General features: G+C 38.8%; 1 protein-coding gene across 6 annotated transcripts in view; it reads left to right on the top strand.

The window, feature by feature from the left end:
- Pkib (cAMP-dependent protein kinase inhibitor beta) overlaps positions 1–8,482 on the top strand; it is a 120,313-nt gene that overhangs the window by 67,174 nt on the left and 44,657 nt on the right. For 3 of the 6 annotated variants that reach the window (XM_008842730.3, XM_029568130.1, XM_029568132.1), the window contains one exon: positions 7,650–7,719. The exons of 2 other annotated variants lie outside the window; for them this stretch is intronic. The gene's annotated coding sequence lies outside the window, so the exon portion shown is untranslated. The remainder of the gene's footprint in view (positions 1–7,649; positions 7,720–8,482) is intronic. One more of the 6 variants, XM_029568131.1, reaches the window with a different exon arrangement.

Raw genomic sequence — 8,482 nt, 5'->3', positions numbered from 1 at the left:
CAGTGACTGTAAATTTTTAGGTTCACAGTTCAATTAATACAGTTGTACATTTTTGAATGCAGTATAAACCCTGTAACATAAAATTGAATGGGTTTTTAACCTTTAAAGAAGATCTCCATTTCATTTTAAAATATACTGTTTCTTACAGAAACACTTGTTGTTTTTGCTAATAACACTGAGATGCTGGCACATGCATCTCTAATCTGTATGTATCTGATTATTACTAGTCAAAATAGGTAGTGCTTTGTTTTTTATATGACATCTGGGATGTGGGCAGGAAGGGCTTTTCCTGGTTGATCTTGCAGCTTGGAGGTCCAGTGCAACACAAGGAACTCCAGAACCACAGGATCCACAGCTGCGAAGATCCACAGATGCTGGGTATGAAGCAGTGACAACTGTTCATGTTGGATGCTGAGTGTCATGAAACACAGTCCCCTCACCCACTGCCACACCCACTCCTTGTCTCATGCAACTCAAAATAAGAAGGCTCCCACACCCCCACAAGCTAGCTTGGTGGTGTATAGCAACTCTTGTTCAGATATTCTGCATGTACTTACACAGGAAAGATCACCTAAGGGCAACACTTCCTACCCTAGATCCACGTGGAAGAATATGTAACGTTTGATCATTATGTTAAAAAAAGCCGGGGGGTGTGAGATCCTAAAATGTGATCCAGTAATCAGAACTATGAAACTCAAGTGGACACTACAAGCATCAGGGAAAACTCTCCCCATCTCAGACAATAAAGACCATGGATAATGCAGTCACTATGCAAGAGGAAGAGGCAATTGCCACCAGATTTCTCTTCAAAGGAAAGGAAGGAAATATCAATTTCTCATATAAAGTTATTTAGTATGAGCAATTTCAATGGAAATGCAGTGGTTTTAAAAGAAATTGCTGTAATCCTCCTGGATATTCCAGGGACAGCTATAATGTGGTCAATCTGAAGTACACAGGGCAATGTGAAACAAATCTTAGCATGCCCTCCTGACTGGATGGCTCAGGACAGGTGGTGAAAGAAGACACTTGGTGGGGGGGTGGCAGGGTACATGAATACAGTGTACCCTGAAAGTTCTAGAATGTTGGTTACCTTCCAGCGATTGGAATACACCTCACAAGTGACATAAACTCCTCAACTTGCCTCTTACAGGAACCAATGCTGCCAACTTTGCATTATCTTTATTAACTCACATGCTTACACGTAAAATGTAAAGACCTACTGGAACATAAAACTCAAGGAGGAGGCCCTTGTTTCATGCTGTCTCCAGGGGTGAGACCCCAGTCTCCTAGATAGAGCGCATATCAAAGCTGAAGCACTGCTGGTCCTTCTGCCTTGATTCCTCTCACCTCATTTATTTCTTCCTCTATTGTGCAATTTTTTTTTAAAGGAGAGAATGATACATGTGCTTGTTCTCTTAGGATTCTGGAAATTAAGATAGAACCTTACAGCATGATTGAAGCTTGGCTTTTTCAAACCCTGTAAATGCTTTTCTATTTCAAGTAAAGTTTGCTTTAATTTTTCACCAATCTTTTTATGGATTTAAAGTGTCTTCACACTACACCTAATTGCTTTAATGTCCTTGCTAACTTGAGTCAACCTTAATTCCATTTAATTGTTATTGTTCTCCTATGTAAGAAATACTTTCATTTTTCCTTTGCTGATTTCTGCTGCTTCCAGATAATTTGTGAGAGACTACTCCATCATTCAGTTTTGGGCACAGTTTTGATCTCTCATTCTGAGATTTTATTCTCATTTTTTAAAGTGTATATACAATACAAAATTGCTCAGTCTTCCATTTTCAATTTTCCTCCTTTGGGTTCCAGACTCTTAAGTTTCTGTTTTTTACTGAGCATATTGTCTGGGTTATTCTGCCACTATCTGAACACTGCTTCTCTCAATTTCCCTCCCTTCCTTCTTCCTTCCCTCCCTCCTCCCTCCCTCCTCTCTCCCACTCCCCTTCCTTTGCCCTCTCCCGTTACTTCATTGTTGATTCTACTGTTGCCCTAGCTCCCTCTGCATTGAGCTTTGGATATGTTTCCATGTTTCAGCTCATTGTTGTGCTTTGTTGAATACAGCCTAGGACTACTTTCCATGAACTTTTCTATTCTGAAATGGTTTTGTAATCCATATGTATTAATGAGGACATGGATTTGCTATGTATAACAAACAAAGCCTCAAAATAACAGTGGATTAAACACAGTATAAACTTAGTTCTGCCTTGTAACTGTGTTATGGATGAGACTTTTGTGTTGTCTCGAATATTTGTCTTTGTCAACTTTGTAGGTAATGACTAATTCCCACAGACTGTTCAATTTTCAGAAAGAACAGGAAGCAACCACTTCCCTTTTTTCAGAGTGTAGCCCAGAAGAAGCTTACAAGACTCATGCTTAATGACACAGTCCATGGACATGACCATATCTAGCAAGCCAGGAGGCAGGGTAGTAGTCTTCGTCTGTGTGCCTAGCTGAACTTTCCAGGTCTCTAAAGGAATGGGGGCAAGCTCTATTGGCAGGCTACTGACAGGACAAATCTTCCTTATTCCGGTTTTATTGTTTTTAGCCTTTATTGGGCATTGGCAAAATTATTTCTAGAGACATTTCTCATTTTTTTTATTGTCTTACAGTTAATCTACTCATTCATTCTTTTAAAAAATCACTAATTTAAGAGTAAAATTTACTGAATCTTTGGCACTAGCCCACAGCACAGAGTCTTTCAAAATTTTAACCTAGTCTGCATTTACCCAGCCTCTTTTCAGCATCCACCTTTTTTTATTTTTTATTTTTTATTTTATTTTTTTGTCTTTTTGTGACAGGTCTCCCTCAGCATCTACTCTTTCACTTATTCATCAGCAAACATGGTGCATGCCTGCTGTGTGTCAGGCACAGTGTTGTTTATTTTCCAAAGCTAGTTTGTTGAATTGTGGGTAGAAAACATGCCATGAATGCACACGGTTCCTTGTCACCTTGATTCACTTCTGATGGTTGTTTCTACCACAGTTTACTAGAGAGGGACAATACATCTTAAGAAGAGCTTTGCAAAACTAAGTCTTCCAGTAGGAGTGGCCAGATTTCCTTACAGAGTTCAATACTACTTATCTGACACATTTCAGTTTTCAAGTTCTTATATATTATAGAACAATTTTTGTCTGTTTTAGAAACAAAAATAGAGAGGAATATTTAATGAAGTGGTTATACTTAGACCTAGTACCTTATGGAAAAGACCAAATCTCGTGTATTACTGTTGTCCTGTTGCTTATTTGTTCCCAAATGATTTAGCTTAATCCCTACTCCTACAGCCTGATGCGTGAAAATCTCTATAGCACGGCATACTTTTGACTGAGCTTACCTTTTAAAATTTCCTTCTACAGTCCTAGGTGTTATAAGACAGAAATGTGCATATGTAACCTGTCATAGTTTTGAGTAGTAAAGAGAAAAGAAAGTATCCATTATTTTGCTAAACTCTGAAGGAAAAATGACCCTAAATCCTATTAGGTCTTATTAACCATTTACATATTTACGAATGAGGTCAGATCAAGATATGCAGGGAATCCAGCCTTGTAAAACAAAGGAACCAAAAGGATGGTACATACAGGATACATACAGGATGAATGTTTTTGCAACTTTGTTGAATTCTGTAATGCAGTGGCTGCTCTTGTTCCTTCTCTGGCCTGGTAGGCTTGGTCTCCAAAATGTCAGTGTGGCCATGTGATTTTCTAACTATAACTTTGGTTGGAAAGAGGAGCTGTGGAGGGAGGAAAAGTAAGTAGCCCCTCAGTCTGGAAGCCTTTTGTATCTGTTCTTCATGCATCTCTCTTATATATTGGCCTTCTGCTTAAAAGTTCATTTGAAATAAAATAGTTGGAAAGTCACTAGACTAGATGATGCTCAAAGTCTCTGTTAGCTCATAATTCTGATGGTATCTGTTTTTCTAACATGGTGGATTTCTGCTGCTACACTTACATTTTGATCCATTTCCCTTGCAAGGGGTGAAATTCATCCTGGGGAGGCCACTTGCTCTTTTGTCTTTCATATCTCTTAGGTGTTTCAAAAGTATTGCCAAGCTTAGATGTAAATTCCAGAAGCGATAATGCAGAAGGGATTAGACCTTGTGTGGTTGCCATGTCATGCAAATTCTGCATCAAAGTATATTGGAACACCTACTTATACTTATTTTATATTTATCTCTGTGTTTAACATATTTGATAGTTATAATTTAGCAAATATTAGTCTAATTTTATAACTCATAATATATTTATATATGAGATGTTCTAGCTTCCATTTTGTTGCTGATTTTCAGTAAATTTGATGAACAAACACCATGACCAAAGAAACTTAGGGGAGGAGAGGCTTTATTCTTCTTATATATTGATCTCACAGTTCATCATTGAGAGAAGTCAGGGTAGAACACAAAGAGAAACTTGAAGCAGAAACCATGGAGAAACAGTTTGCTGGCTCAATTACAAGTTCATATTTATATAAATTTCTTACTTAGCCTGGAACCACCACCCACAGTGGACTGGGCCCTCCCACATCAATTGGCAATCAATACAATCCCCACAGACATGCCTGTAGGCCACTTTGATACAGGAAATGCCTGAATCGTGATTCCCTTCAGAGTTGACTCTAGGCTGTGTCAAGTTGACAGTTAAAGCCAACTAGGACAAATATATGTACACAAAAATTTTAGGGATTTGCCACTTTTCTTGCAACCTTTTCATATGTTTCAGTCCCACTGCAGTGGGGAGAAGGAAGTGGAAATTCATAATGTAAAAATGGATTTGGGGTTGGAAAGATGGCTCAGTGGTTAAGAACCATCCAGGTTCCAGCACCCACATGGAGGTTCCACAACCATCTGTAACTCCAGTTCCAAAGGAATCCAACCCCCTCTTCTTGCCTCCACGGGTATTGTCCATGCTGGCAAAATGTGTTCATACATTAACAAAGCAAAACAAAACAAAACAGATTTAATCCTGGAAAGGATGTAAAATTACCAAAAAAGAAAAATTTTGTACAAAAACATTTTTTTCTTCATCTTGTTTTGTTAGGGATGTCACATGCGTTATAGTAAATAAATGTTGACGTTGACAAATTTTGATTTTTTGTCACTCCGCGTGTGACCATTTCGTCATTTGTTTTTCTCTTCCTCTTCTCAGTTCCTTATACTTGGTCTACAAATACAAGGATTAACTGAAGGGAAACTCCCCCAGAATGACAGTTAGTGGAACTATGAGAAACCACATAGGAAAACGTTAAAAGATTCCTCTTTGCATTTTAAGAGTCTCACAAGGTGATAAAGTATGTACTCAGGCTCACGCACCTTAACGTTCGACAAATTATTTATTGCATTCCTCCCACCATCTGTGAAACCCTGTGCTAGGGAAAAGATGAATGAGTCACTGTTCATATCCTCAAAATACTTTAAAAGACCTTGTGTGAGACGGCAAGGCAATCACTAAGCAGAAATTTATAATACAAGGGATATGTACAATTAAATACAATGAATGCCCTACCCAGCCTGAGGTGGGGGGGTGCACAGAATGGTCTCTATTTATGTATTGTGGGTAAACTTAAGCACCCAGAATATGTAAGTTTAAGTTTACCCAGAATACATAAATAGATGCTAACACGGAGTGAGAGAAGATTGAAGGCAAAAATCTTCACCGCAGAGGCTAAAATAAGTAAGGCCGTTGCCTGGGACCAGCTTCAGAGTTTTGCGTTGGTACATGTTGGGCCTCGGGGGAAAGCAGGGAGAAAGGTAGATGGGCGTTAGGGCTTGCAGGGCAAGCAGTGCTGCGTGCAGGGCTTGGACTTGATTCTTGTAGGTGGTAGGATGCCTGGGAGAAATCTGTTGTAGGATTATCATGAGCAGATTTACTTTTGAATGACTCCACCTAAGAGGCAGGTAAAGAATGGATTTTCAGAGAACCAGCATGGATATAAGAAAATAACTTAAGACATTGTTGCAATAGTCTAGGAAGGGTGAATGGCAGACTAAACTGGGGCAAAGGGAGTGTGCAAATTGCCACAAGTGGCTAAGGTGAGTCAATACTGATGAGTCATATTTTTGTTAATTTCCACCGTATTTGCGTCAGATACTAGCCACTGGACACTGTTCACTGTACTGTGAACAGAAACTGAATGTATGTAGTTTTTTTTGTTTGTTTGTTTTATTTTGTTTTTTGTATCTGGGATCAAGATGGTTAGATCTTATTTGTGGTTCCTGGGTGGGTCTTGGGAACTTTGATACAATGCCTCCATTCCGGATCCATTTCTCACCGCTGTAGGAGAATGGCAGAAAGAAACAACTTAAAGAAGGCATGGCTTATTTTGGCCTACCATTTAAGGGGATACAATCTGTCATAGCAGGAAAAGCATGGCACAGCTAGTGCTGTCCTGGGCAATGGGAGCTGGCAGTAGAGTTTGTTGCATGGCGTTGATCAATAAGCAAAGAGGGCTGGGTGGTCACTAGACCTGGGAATGAGTCTACATCCACTCCCCAGTGACCACTTCCTCCAGGTTCCACAAACCACCACCATCACTAGCTAGAGACAAAAGGTTCAGACTCATGAATCTATGGAGAACATTTCATATTTAAATCATAATGAGCTACAAATGGCCATATTCTAAGAGTGTGATGTTGTGTTAGTCACTTTTTTGTTGCTGTGATAAAATACCATGACAAAAAGCAACTTAAGTAAGAAAGAGTTTATTTTGGCTTATGGTTCCAGAGAGGGATAGATTCTATCATGATGGGGAAGGCTCAGCAGTAGGAGTAGGTAGCTGTCTGACATAAGAAACAGAGAGAGAGCGAGAGAGAGCGAGAGAGAGAGAGAGAGAGAGAGAGAGAGAGAGGAATTGGGCAAGACTATAACCCCTCAAAGCCTACCACCAGTGACATACTTCCTCCAGCAAGACTCTTATTTTTAAAGGTTCCATAGCTACCCCAAACAGTACAACCAACTGGAGATCAAGTGTTCAAATACATGCACCTATGGGGGACATTTCTCAGTGAAACCCCCACAGATGTGTTTTCACAACTTTTCAAAAGTGTCATAGCACCAAGTATTTTCTCATAGTGATTTTTCTGTGTATATGTGCAAAATAATGTTTGCTAACCATTTGTGTCTGTGAGATAATTTTAATCAATTTGCTATTGATCAGTGCTAATGAAGTAATCTTAGGTATTGTCATCTGAAGTTGAAAATGAAGTCCTTTGAGTTTGTAATATATTGCAGTTTTATCATTGACTCAGAAGTTCTACTTTTCCCAAGAAAACCACGTCGTAGTGTTTATTAGCTTTAACTCAATTTTTAAAAAAATATTTTATTTATTATTTTTATTTTATGTGTATTAGTGTATTGCCTGCATGTAGGTAAGTGCACCTGTGTCGTGCAATGCCCGCGAGGACAGAAGAGGCTGTCGGATTCCCTGGAACTGGAGTTACAGACAGTTGTTAGCAGCCATGTGGATGCTGGTATTCGAACCTGGGTCTTCTGCAAGAACAACCAGCGTTCTTAACCGCTGAGCCATCTCTCCAGCCCCTTTAACTCAATTTTTAAAGAAAATATGGCCAAAGTATTCTACATTTGATGATTAACTGAATTATTGGGTTCTTCAATATTTTTTTCTCTCTCCTTTTTCCTTTGCAGGAAGGAAAGTTATTCAGAGTATTTCCCTACACCTGGCTTAGAAGTAACAGCATATTTTAACCAGAGGTTTGTAAGTATCTTTTCCTCTCTATTTAGGAAATGAGATACTGATTTTTTGGAAAAAACGACTTCTTTTATTGACCAAATATAGCTATACAACTTGAACAGGCATGTAAAATGTGAAAAATCTGCCGCTCCTAAGAATTAACAAGTTATGAAAGGAACCCAACCCCCATCAGAAAACAGTTACCACATGCACTTACAGCCAATGCATATTGAATTTATTCTTTGGGAATTTCTCTTTCTTGATGTCATTTTCATTATCTGCTTCTCCTTTGTGAAAGTATCTGTGGCCACACTTTTTATAAGACTGACATGCTGCTTACCATGCTAACGAGGTACATTGTGTCTGCATATTTTAGAAAGTTTTTAACATCAGTAAGAAGGACGATGAAAAAGATGGGGCATGAGCGCAGGAAGGAAAGCATTCTTTTAAAAGTTACGTGGTTTGGGATAGCTTTGTATTTTCCACGATTAACATTTTTAGTGAATTTTTTAAAGCTTGTGCTAGGCCTCCCATAGCTAAGGTCTCATCAGTCTCATCATAGTTATGCAATGGCTATTACTGTGTTGTAATAATTCTCATCAGTTCAGGATTGAGCAGTCTGATAGATTCTTCCTATTCCACTTAACCAAGAGCTAGAGAAAAACATACATTGTGACAGCTGTGTTATTAGAAGAGTTTAGAGGAACCAGCAAGAGTAAAACAGTAAAAGAAAACCTGTCCTAAAAATATATCTATACTGATAGCATTTTTACAATTTATTCCCCTG

Source organism: Nannospalax galili, unplaced genomic scaffold, assembly GCF_000622305.1.
Source record: "Nannospalax galili isolate Female #2095 unplaced genomic scaffold, S.galili_v1.0 scaffold1340, whole genome shotgun sequence".
Classification (NCBI taxonomy): Eukaryota; Metazoa; Chordata; class Mammalia; order Rodentia; family Spalacidae; genus Nannospalax; species Nannospalax galili.
The sequence above is the reverse complement of the archived record's forward strand: the minus strand, read 5'-3'. Positions and strand labels throughout refer to the sequence as shown.